Source organism: Dromiciops gliroides, chromosome 3 (assembly GCF_019393635.1).
Source record: "Dromiciops gliroides isolate mDroGli1 chromosome 3, mDroGli1.pri, whole genome shotgun sequence".
Lineage (NCBI taxonomy): Eukaryota > Metazoa > Chordata > Mammalia > Microbiotheria > Microbiotheriidae > Dromiciops > Dromiciops gliroides.
In genome coordinates this window covers 634,752,067-634,764,209 of record NC_057863.1, presented here as the reverse complement: position 1 = coordinate 634,764,209, position 12,143 = coordinate 634,752,067, and the positions used below count along the sequence as shown (strand labels likewise).

General features: G+C 46.2%; 1 protein-coding gene across 1 annotated transcript in view; it reads right to left on the bottom strand.

Annotated features, from left to right (window-relative positions):
* MEGF6 (multiple EGF like domains 6) overlaps positions 1 to 12,143 on the bottom strand; it is a 333,315-nt gene that overhangs the window by 182,930 nt on the left and 138,242 nt on the right. The gene's annotated exons all lie outside the window — the stretch shown is intronic.

Below are 12,143 nucleotides of genomic sequence, written 5' to 3'. Positions count from 1 at the left end.
GAGAGAAATGTTTGTTCAAACTGGGTCAGCCTTGGAAAAAGGCCAGACAGACCCAGGCAGAAGAACTTGGTGACTGATAGGATGTGAGGTGAGGGGGAGATGTCTGTCCTATTAGCATCTCCAACTCTCTGCATCCAAGAGAATTCACATTATGTGGTCCTAAACCCACCTCTCCTCCAAACTTTCCTGTTCCCAAGGTTTGAAACCTTGGAGTCACCCTTGGCTCTTTCCTTACCTACATCGACCAGCTGTTGGTTCCATTGGCCCTTTACGTCCCTAAAAGGCACTGAGGTGGTGAAATGGGTAGAGCGCTGGGCCTAGAGTCAGGAAGACTGGAATTCAAATCCAGCCTCTGATGTGTTCCAGCTGAGTGGCCCTGAACAAGTCATTTAACCTCTATCTGCCTCAGTTTTCTGAACTGGAAAATGGGGATAATAATAGCACCCAGAATTTTTGTGATGCTAAGATGAGATAATATCTGTGAAGTGTTTAGCATGGTACCTGGCGCACGTGATTCAGTTGTTTTTCAGTGGCATCTGACTTCTTGTAACCCTATTTGGGGTTTTCTTGACAAAGATACTGGAGCAGTTTGCCATTTTCTCCTCCAGCTCAGTTTACAGATGGGAAAACTGAGGCAAACCGGGTGAAGTGACTCGCCCAGGGTCACACAGCCAGGAAGTATCTGAGGCTGGATTTGAACTCTGGTCTTCCTGATTCCAAGCCCATCTCTCTATCCACTGGGCCACATGGCTGCCTACTGCCTATGAAGGTGACACCATCAGAACCTTCACTTTAGGAAAAATCACTTTGATGGCTATGTGAAGGATGAACTGGAAAAAGGAGAGACTTGTGGCAGGGAGAACAGTTGGGAGACTTATTACAATAGCCCAGGCAACAGAGGATGAGGACATTAATCAAAGTGTGAGGTGCAGAGAAGTGGCAGGCTTTAGGAATGGATTAGATATGTGGGTTGAGTGAGAGGAAGAAACTGAGGATGAATCTGAAGTTTAGAACCCAGGTGACTAAAATGATGGTGGCACCTTTGACAGAAATAGGGAAATAATAAGACCAACAAGAACAAGCCTCGACCCTCTTCCATGATATTCTTTCAAATATTCAAAAACACCGGGGGCAGCTAGGTGGCGCAGTAGATAAAGCACCAGCCCTGGATTCAGGAGTACCTGAGTTCAAATCCAGCCTCAGACACTTGACACTTACTAGCTGTGTGACCCTGGGCAAGTCACTTAACCCTCATTGCCCCACCAAAAAAAAAAAATTAAAATCAAATATTCAAAAACACCTACCACGTGCCCTTATGTGGTCTCTTCTCCCAGTGAAACATGCCCAGTCCCTTCCACTGACCTTTGCTTGACATTGTCTTCAGGCCCATTACCACCTTGGGTGCCTTCCACTAGGAGTGTCCTAATGGAACTTAGCACATAGGACCTGGCACATAATAGGTGCTTCATAAATGTTTATTGATTGACTGATTGGATAATCATAAGTCTACCCTACAAAAGATGACTGTGCCCATTCAACCAGGTCTTCATTTCTCAGGACACTGGCACATGGGACAAAATCCTTGGGGGGAAGGAGTAAAATTATGAGAACCATGTGAGAAAGACCAAACTAGGTGATTGGGCAATGTTGACCTGCCAAGAATGGAGAGTTAACATTCTGAGGAGCAATTTGGAACTATGCCCAAAGGGCAATCAAACCATGCACACCCTTCGATCCAGCAATGCCACTACTAGGTCTGTTATCCAAAGAGATCATAAAAAAGGGAAAAGGACCCACATGTATAAAAATATGTATAGCAGCTCTTTATGTGGTGGCAAAGAATTGGAAATCGAGGGAATGCCCATCAGTTGGGGAATGGCTGAACAAGTTGTGGTATATGAATGTCATGGAATACTATTGTGCTACAAGAAATGACAAGCAGGCAGATTTCAGAAAAACCTGGAAAGACTTAAGTGGACTGAAGCTGAGTGAAGTGAGCAGAACCAGGAGAACATTGTACAAAGTAGCAGTAACATTGTGTGAGGATCAACTGCGATAGACTTAGCTTTTCTCAGCAATACAATGAATAATCCAAGACAATTCCAAAAGATTCATGATGAAAAATGCTCTCCACAGCCAGAAAAAGAATTATGAAGTCTAAATGCAGATTGAAGTAGACGATTTTCACTTTCTTAGGGTTTTTTTGTGGCTTTTTCCTTTTGTTCTTTTCCTTCTTTCCCAACATGACTAATGTGGAAATATGTTGTACATGATTGCACATGTATAACCTATATCAGATTTCTTGCTGTCTTGGGGAAGGGGAAGGGGGAGGAGGAAGAAAAATTTGGAATGCAAAATCTTATAGAAAAAGAATGTTGAAAATTGGCTTTATGTGTAATTGGAAAAAATAAAATACTATTTTCATTATTTTTTTTAAAGAGCAGAGAGGGGCAGCTAAAGTGGCACAGTAGATAAAGCACCAGCCTTGGATTCAGGAGAACCTGAGCTCAAATCCAGCCTCAGACACTTGACACTTGCTAGCTGTGTGACCCTGGGCAAGTCACTTAACACCCATTGCCCCACCCAAAAAAAAGAGCAGAGAGTTAAGTTGGGGAAGAGGCATTGCATGCATTGATTGACCTTGGGGCAGTCACCTCTCGGAAGTGAAGCCACATTGCTTGGGATTGCTATGGTCTTCAAGTTGTATGGAGAGAAGTACAAATAGAGGCTCAAGTGATGACCAAGAGCTAGAAGGGATGGATTGGTCAAAGTGGCCAAAGCACTGTCTCTTATTTTCCCCATTTGCTGGATGGGTGCCAGTTCCTCAAGGCTATGCTATCAAAAAGAGCAGGAGTATATTCATTCTGGGATAGCTGCTGAGAACTGTTCTAATGCTTTTCTGTTCTAACTGAATGGTTTTTCTGATTCTACATGACCGTTGTTTGTGTAAGGTTCTGTGGGCCCTGTAATATCTGAGTATCTAAACCTGGGTTGACTTTAGGGGTCTCCAGTTTCACAATGTGGGTGAGGGCTCAAGCCATATCCTGGGGGGGGGGAGAGATAAAAAAGACAAGCTTAAGTCTGTGTTGGGTTATGTTGCCTGTGGATGCCACTTAAATGTTACATGTAGAATTGAGCATACCATTGTTGGTGGAGCTGTGAGCTGATCCAACCATTCTGGAGAGCAATTTGGAATTATGCCCAAAGGGCGATAAAGCTGTGCATACCCTTTGACCCAGCAATCCCACTTTTAGGTCTTTTGCCCAAAGAAATCACGGAAGGGGGAAAGGGACCCACATGTACAAAAATATTTATAGCTGCTCTTTACGTGGTAGCAAGGAATTGGAAGTTGAGGGGGTGCCCATCAACTGGGGAATGGCTGGACAAGTTGTGGTATATGAATACAATGGAATACTATTGTGCTGTAAGAAATGATGAGCAGGAAGAGTTCAGAGAAACCTGGAGGGTCTTACGTGAGCTGATGATGAGTGAGATGAGCAGAACCAGAAGAACATTGTACACAGTATCATCAACATTGAGTGTTGACCTACTGTGATGGACTATATTCTTCTCACCAATGCAATGGTACAGAAGAGTTCCAGGGAACTCATGATAGAAGAGGATCTCCAAATCCAAGAAAAAAAAAAGAAAGAAAGAACTGTGGAGTATAGATGCTGATTGAACCATATTATTTCTTTTGTTTTGGGTGCTGTTGGTTTTTTTTTTTCTTTCTATTTTGAGGTTTTGCATCACTGCTCTGATTCTTTCTCTTGTAACAGGATTAATGCAGAAATAGGATTAATGTTATTATGTGTATATATATGTGTGTGTATATATATCTATATCTATATGTATATGTATAGAGATATATAGATATAACCTATATCAGATTACCTGCTGTCTAGGGGAGGGGGGAGGGAGGGGTGGGAGGGAGAAAAATCTGAAATTGGAAAGCTTGTATAAACAAAAGTTGAGAACTAAAATAAATAAATAAATAAAATTTAAAAAAAAAAAAAAGAATTGAGCATACCGCTCCAGATACGGTCCAACCCGGGAAGAGTCAGGCAACAAACATTTATTAAGTGCCTTTTGTTATTCAGTTGTTTTCAGTTGAGTCCAACTCTTTGTGACCCCATTTGGGGTTTTCTTGGTAAAGATACTAGAGTGGTTTGATATGTCCTTCTCCAGCTCATTTTATAGATGAGGAAATTGAGGTCAACAGGGTGAAGTGATTTGCCAAGGTTCACACAGATATTAAGTAATTAAGATCTGAGGATGGATTTGAACTCAGGTCTTCCTGATTCCACTGAGTCAACTAGCTGCCGCTACAAAAAGACAGCAGGAACTCAATGAAGGCCTTCTATGCCTAGAAACAGGCTGCCACAAAAAAAAAAAACCACACACAAAAAAAACATGAGGATGAAGAAAAGGCAAAAACCTTAGCTTGTTAGAAAGAGGCTATTTCTTTCTTCTTTTTTTTTTTTTTTAGTGAGGCAATTGGGGTTAAGTGACTTGCCCAGGGTCACACAGTTAGTAAGTGTTAGGTGTCTGAGGCCAGATTTGAACTCAGGTACTCCTGACTCCAGGGCCGGTGCTCTATCCACTGCGCCACCTAGCTGCCTCCTAGAGGCTATTTCTTAGTAGATTGATAGCTGTCCTTGAAGTCAGAAAGACCTATGTTCAAACCTTGCCTCTGGGGCTTCCTACCTGTGTGAGCTAGTTAGGTCAGCCTCTCTGAGGCTCAGATTCTTCATATGGAAAAGGAAGTGAGCTGGACAAGATGGCTACTGAGATCTCTCGCAGCCTAAAACCTATGATTCATAATACTGTGGTAGGATTTACCAATCCTAATCATTAAGATGCACAGTTAGGTGGGGCAGTGGGTTGAACGCTATGCCAGGAAGACTCATCTTTGTGAGTTCAAATCTGGTGTCAGACACTTCCTAGCTATGTAACCTTGGACAAGTCACTTCACCCTGTTTGCCTCAGTTTCCTTATCTGTCAAATGACCTGAAGGAGGAAATGGCAAACCCCTCTAGAATCTTTGCCAAGAAAACCCCAAATGGAGCCACAAAGAGTCAGACATGACTGAAACAACTGAATACGGTAAATCAGTAAACATTTATTAGGCTCCTAACTATGTACCAAGCGCTGGAGATACAAAGAAAGGAAGGAAATGAGCATTTATCAAGCACCTGTTGTATGCTAAGCATTATAGTATATTCTGAGAGTTAAAAAATGTAAAAGTCCATGTTCTCAAGGAGTCTATATTCTAATGGAGGACATAACATGCGAACAATCGTGTACAATCAAGACATAGGCAGAATAAACTGAAGATAATGGACAGAGAGAAGGCACTAGAACTAAGAGGAATTGGGAAACACTTCATGCAGGAGGAGGGATTTTAGTTGAGAGTTGGAAGAAGGGAACAGCTAGGTGGCACAGTGGTTAAAGCACTGGCCCTGGATTCAAGAGTACCTGAGTTCAAATCTGGCCTCAGACACTTGACACCTACTAGCTGTGTGATCCTGGGCAAGTCACTTAACCCTCATTGCCCTGCCAAAAGAAAAGAGAGAGTTGGACGAAAGCCATCTCATGCCCTTTTGGGTGATAAGCTTTTCCCAGATGGGGAGCTGGGGGAGAAGGCTTGAGCTTCCTAAAAGGTCCTAACAAGGAGAGGAGCCATCCCATGACAGTATGGGCTCCCTTGAAGGTGCTGGGTTCCCCATCCTCAGAAATCTTCAAATAGAGGCTGGTTGATCACTTATCGGGTACATTATAACGGTGATTTCTTCATTTATAGGGTGAACGAGATGTTGGTTGGAATTCCTTCCAATTCTCAAATTCTATAAGTCAGTGATTTTTTTTAAACTGCTGAGTCTTCCAATATCACCCGGGTGGGAAGTGCAGGGGGCTAGTCATGGGTCTCGTCCCCATCTGACCAGCGTGGGAACTTTGGTCTGCTTCTTTTCTAACATGGTGGCACCCTTCTGAGGCCTCGCCATATTAATGTCCAACTTAATTAAGGCAAACACCTGCTGTAGTCCATCGTAGCTCAGAACTCCCAAGCTCAAGAGATCCTCAGCCTCAACCTACTGGTAACAGAAATCACAGATATGCACCACCACCCCCCCTGACGATTCTGGGTTCATTTGAGGTCTTGGAGGTCCTCAAGTTCAAGACCCCCTTCTCCATTTTACAAAGAAGGAAACTATGGCCCAGAGAGAGGACATGAGTTGTCCAAGATTGCACAGGTAATTGAGGACAGAACTGGAACAAAAACCCAGGTATCCTGCTAAATCATCCTCTTCACAGGAGTGTGTCTATATGGGAGTGTACTCACAGTGCGATGATATAATGAGGATGTCATAGAGAATACAATGGGGGCACATTGTAAGAGATGTACATATATCTACAGGATACTGAGGGAAATACATGGGAGGACATGGGGAGACCTTGATGGGGTGAGAGGCGTGTGCATTAAGGAGAGTTGTATATTATGAGGGGGCAGGTGAATGTCTATGTTGGGGATTGAGTCCATTATTTGGAGAGGACTGCGGTTTCTCAGAAACCCTAGTTCCTTTCAAGGTTTGGCATATATGCCACCTTCTACAGGAGGCTGTACCTCCTTGTTTGACTTTTGTCTTTGTATCCCCAATAAACAAGCCTAGTGCTTGGCACAGAGTAGACCCTCAATAAATGTTTGCTGATTGGTTTTATTTACTGTACATATACTTATATATACAAATAATAGCTTATTAGGCACTTTGAAAAACATTATTTCATTTGATCCTTACACGATCCTGGGAAGTAGTTGCTGTTATTTTCCCCACCTCACCCTCCTCACCAGGGTGGTCCAAGATCTGGGTTCTGAAGTTGTCTTCAGAAACAAATTCCACTACACACATGCCCCACACACCCCAAGAGAGCCCACATTCCTAAGATCAGAGGATCATAGACTTAATCATCTCAGGGGTTATCTAAGCCTTCATGTTATGGGTCACACAGGGAATGAGCAGCAGAGTCAGAACGTGAACTTGGGTCCCCCGATTCCAAATGCAGTGTCTTTTCACCATACCATGCTAAAGGCTGCCCCCAGGGCCCATGAGTACATTGGTTTTGTGAAGTAGGAGGGGGTGGGAGACAGGGCACTGGACTTGGAGCTGGGAAGATTGGGGTTCAAATCCAGCCTCAGACACCTACTGTGTGACCTTGAGTCTCAATTTCCTCGTCTATAAACTGGAGGAGCTGGATTTGGTCTCTAAGCTATGGTTTTATGTTTAATGACCCTACAAACTTGCTGGCCACAGAGACCTGGAGGAGGGGACCACGAGGCTAGCCCAAAGCTCTCTGTAGCAAGCTTAGGGCAGGTGGCTTTCTGGGGAGATGACAGAGGTGGGAGGAGGTAGCCCACATCCTCGCAGCACTGTCATCTTCTTTAAAGGAATGGTAGATGTATTTCAGAATAAATAAAAAAATAATTAAAGGCAAATAAAATAATGATCATCATAACCTATGTTTATGTAGCAACTTGAAGTTTACAAGGACAGCTGGGAGGCTCTGGGCTGAGAGTCAGGAAGACCTTAGTTCAAATCTGGCCTCAGACACTTACTAGCTGTGTGACCCTGGGCAAGTCACTTCACCTTGTTGGCCTCAGTTTCCTTATCTGTAAAACTAACTGGAGAAAGAAATGGCAAACACTCCAGGTTTTCAGCCAAGAAAACCCCAAATGGGGTCATGAGGAGTCTGGGTGAACAACAACAAAACTTAACAGACATCTGAGTCTCACAATCCTGTGAAGTAATGGGAGATCTCACTATCCCCATTTTCCAGGTGGAGAAAACGAGGCTCAGCCACATAAAGCGACTTGTATCCATTTCGGAGGCAGGATTCACACCCAGGTCCTCCTGAGTGCCAGACGAGCACTCTGCCTGTAGCCTCTCCCACAAATAAAATCCTGGGTCCGTCCCGATCTCAGCCCGGTGTTTCCTCTGGCAGGCAAGATCCCGTCCCGTCTTTTCCGTCTCCTTTTATTTTTAAACGCGGAGGTGTTGGCTGATTTAAGGCTCTCTTGTTAGAGTCTGGATTCGAAGTCAGGGAGCTGGAGGCATCCGCCTGCACTGGCATGGGAGTCCCAGGCCCTCTCTCTGTGCCACATGGCTCCCGGGACAGTTGGCAGGGGAAAGGTGAGATCGATAGTTAAACAGTAGCTCTTCATGATACAGCTTCTGTTTCCATCCTTCCCTGCTGCCCCATTTCATTCAGGTTGGCAACGTCCCTGTGAGGCGGAGGAGGGGGAGGAAGCAGGGAGGGGGATAAGGAGAGAGAGGAGAAGGAGGAGGGGGAGGAGGAAGGGGGAAGAGTAAGGGGGAGGGGCAGGAGAGCTTAAGCTAGTACCCCCGTTTTCCAGATGGGGAAACTGAGGCAAGGGGAGGGTCATGAGACTTGGCCTATGGGTGCCAAGGGAGCCAGTGGCTTCTGTGAGAATAGAACCCTGATCTCCTAAACTGTGATGGGTGTTCTTCCTCTTTAATCATTCAGCATTCTTATTTCCTACATTTATACCAAGCTAGTGTTGCCAGATGGCATGGTGGATAGAGCACCAGGCCTGGAGAGTCAGGGAGACCCGAGTTCAAATCCAGCCTCAGACACTTACTAGCTGTGTGACCCTGGTCAAGTCACTTAACCCTGTTTACCTCAGTTTCCTCATCTGTAAAATGAGCTGGAGAAGGAAATGGCCAACCACTCCAGGATCTTTTCCAAGAAAATCCCAAATGGGGTCACCGAGAGTCAGATACCATGGAAATGCCTGAATAACAGCAGTGTTCCCAGAGTAACAAAATCTCAGAGGGTGAAGGGACCTCAGAGGCCAAACAGTCTAACAAGGCAATTTAATTCAACAAACGTTTATTAAGCAGCAAGTACACAAGTGTGCTAGGACCTACGGAGCAGCCGATAACCACCACTAGGCCCTGCCCTGGGGGAGCTCCCGCTCTACTTGGAGTAGACTGGGCAGCAGAGTCCACTGTGCCCCTGGCTCTGTCCTTCTGGGCCAAAAAGAACACACCTAATCACTCTTTCCTGCGATGGCGATTAAAATATCAGAAGAAAGCCAGCACCCCCCTCCCCATTGCCAGGTCTTTTACACAGTTACTTTTTGTAGCACCCATACAGTATGAACTCACTCTCATGGGAATGTGGTGTTGGGGGCACCCACCTCATTCTCCAACAGAAGAGAGGGCCCTGGGGAGGGAGGGATGAGGACCACTGATCTCAGCTCTACCCCCCAACTTTGCTTCTGTCTCCTATCTTCTAGTCACCTTTCATAAAAGTTTGATAGATCTGTGTTTATATGACCTTGGCTTCCAAATATAATCCATCCCCTCCCTCTCCCAAGGAAGTCACTCCTTATAACAAAGGATAAGAAAGAGACAAACAAGATAATTTTGCAACATTGACCAACACATCAAATCAGTCTGACATTTGTATGCAGGGTTGCACACCCGTAGTCCCCCACCTGTCTTTCAATCATGTTTAGAGATCTAAGTAAAATAGACCACAGTTTGAAACAAAAGGAACAAACAAACAAAAAACCAAGGTCAAGTCTCCCCTCCCTCCCTTTCTCTTCCCTTTCCCCAGCCCCTGGCTCTGAAACATCTTCCAGAAGACAGGCCCGAGCTCGGGCTTACTCCCAGGCTCTGCAAGGAGCTTTTGGTCCCTCCACCCCACTCCAGGACAGACAACTCCCAGCTGTCCGTGGGCACAGACAGAGCTATTACATTCCTGGGGTGAGAACATGGGTCCAGTTCACTTTAGGAAAGGAAGTCTGGGAGAAATGAGATAATCATGAATTATCTGACAGGAGGGGAGAGGGAAACCAGATGCCCTCCCCCTCCTTGGGTCCCTGCTCCCCATCTCTGTAGCTCTCCAGCAGCAGCAGGGTCTGGGGTCCACCTAGGCCCCAGGCCAAGGGAGCAGGTGATGGAATCCCAGAAACGCAGGCGAGGAATGTGTCTGCTGGGCCAGGCGCCCCCTCCCAGCACGCTGGAGACCTTCTCAGCATGTTTGGTGACTGGCTCCCACAATCTGGCTCTCTCTGGGGGCCATTCCCTCATCTTTCCCTCCATCTGTTTTCTTTCTCAGGGGACGCTTTCTCACTCCTTGTCCTAGATCTGATTGACATGTGGTGAGAACATGATGAGGGCCTGAGGACTATGGTCTTGCAGGTGCCTGTCCCCTTGGGCCACAGAAGACAGGGTTCACATGTGTGCACACACACCACACACATGCACACATTCATGCATACCCGTGTGTGCACATATAAATACACACGTGCATGTGTGCACATGTACACACACATACTCTGCTCTCTCATGCTGGCAAACAGCCCACAGGATCAAAGAACTAGAAAGGGACCCTTTAGTACAACTGTGTCATTTTACAGAGAAGGAAACTGAGGCCTGGAGAGTTACGGGGCTTGCCCAATGTCTCTACGGTGGCAGGTAAGAGGGCTCAAAGCGTCATAGATCCAGAGCCAGAAGGAATTTTACAGGTCATCTCACCCAACCAGAAAACTGCAGCCCACAAGACGTGTACTGGGGTAGAATTTGAACGCAGCTCTTCTGCCTACCCATCTGTGACTCCTGCTTTCTCCCTGAGCCTCCTGGCCCACCCTGCCTTCCGCAGCTTCCCTCTCGTACCCCACACTCCTCTCCCATTTTTCCTGATGACCTGCGGCCTCATCACAGACCCCTCACAGTATACCGGGGAAGCACCAGCAGCCCCCCCCACCCCCCGCACCACCCTCCACCCCTCACAACATCCTTGAGACTGCTGCGACGCCCACCCTCCCTCCTCTCATTCCAGGCCTCAGTAAAAGCCATCCTCCCTGGCTCTGCAGGCCCAGAATAGTCCTGTCTCTTCTCCTGTGAACCCCTTTCAAGTTCAAGTTGGCCTTGATGACTTGGGAGGTTCCTTCCAGACCTAAATTTATGATCTTAAGACTCAGGTCCAGCTATGGAAATGTTTCTGTGTCCTGGACCCCCTGGGCCAGCTGCGGAGGCCTACGGTCCCCTTCTCAGGACTCCGTTTTCAAATATGGAAAATAAAATGCAGAGGACAAAAGAAACCAGGTGCATGGAGAGACGCTTATCTGCTTGTTTTTTAAATGTTCACAGGCCCCAGGTTAAGAACCCCGGATAGAAGCCCCTTTCAATTGCATTCAATTCATTTCCCACCTCCCTTTATGGATGATCACACAACCCTCCTCTTCGTGCCGTCCCAGTCCAGACAAAGTCAGCTGCCCACTGTCCCTCACATTCACCCCCTTTTACCCGCCTCTTTCCTTTGCTCTTCATGGAGTCTACTCCATCTTCTCCTCTGCCTCTTAAACCCCATGGCCTTCTTCAAAGCTTGGCTCAAGCTCCATCTCCTTCCTACAAGAGTACTTGCTTGATGCCCCCAGGTGCTGGTGTGCCTGGTACACAGGAAGCACCTAATAAGTGCTCCTCCCTCTGAGATTCCCTTTTATTTTCCATGCTTTCTATGGATTTTGTGTCTACTCACTTATTTGTGTACATGGAGTTTCCTGTCCCGGAATATAAACTTCTTGAGGGAAGAGGATACTTTGTTTTTGTCGTCTGCACACCCCCATTACCCCTTACTGCCTGACATATAGTAGGTACTTAATAAATGCTTACACAAGGGAGGTGGGAAATGAATTGAATGCAATTGAAAGGGGCTTAATAAATGCTGGTTTGATTAACTACATTCAATTCAACAAACATTTATGAGGACCTACTATGTATAAGGGGAGGCAACACGACACAGAGAAAAGAGAACAGCACTGGGTTCAAGTCTAGACTCTCATACTGGTTGGCTGTGTAACTCTGTACAAGTCACTTAACCTCTCCATGAGAGTCAGCTCTCTCTCAGACTACATTACAGGGTGGGATTGGTCAGGACAGACAAGGCTAGGAGTTTATTGCTGAGCAGCTCACCCCCACCCCCAAACCCCCAGCTCAGACCTCTGACCTCCAGGTGTGGATGGATACAGGTGCATCAACCACAAACATCATCCCTTCAGCCAAGCCCCCCCCCCCCAACCCGAGGAGGTGATCCCAAAGAGCTCCCCCCACCTCCAG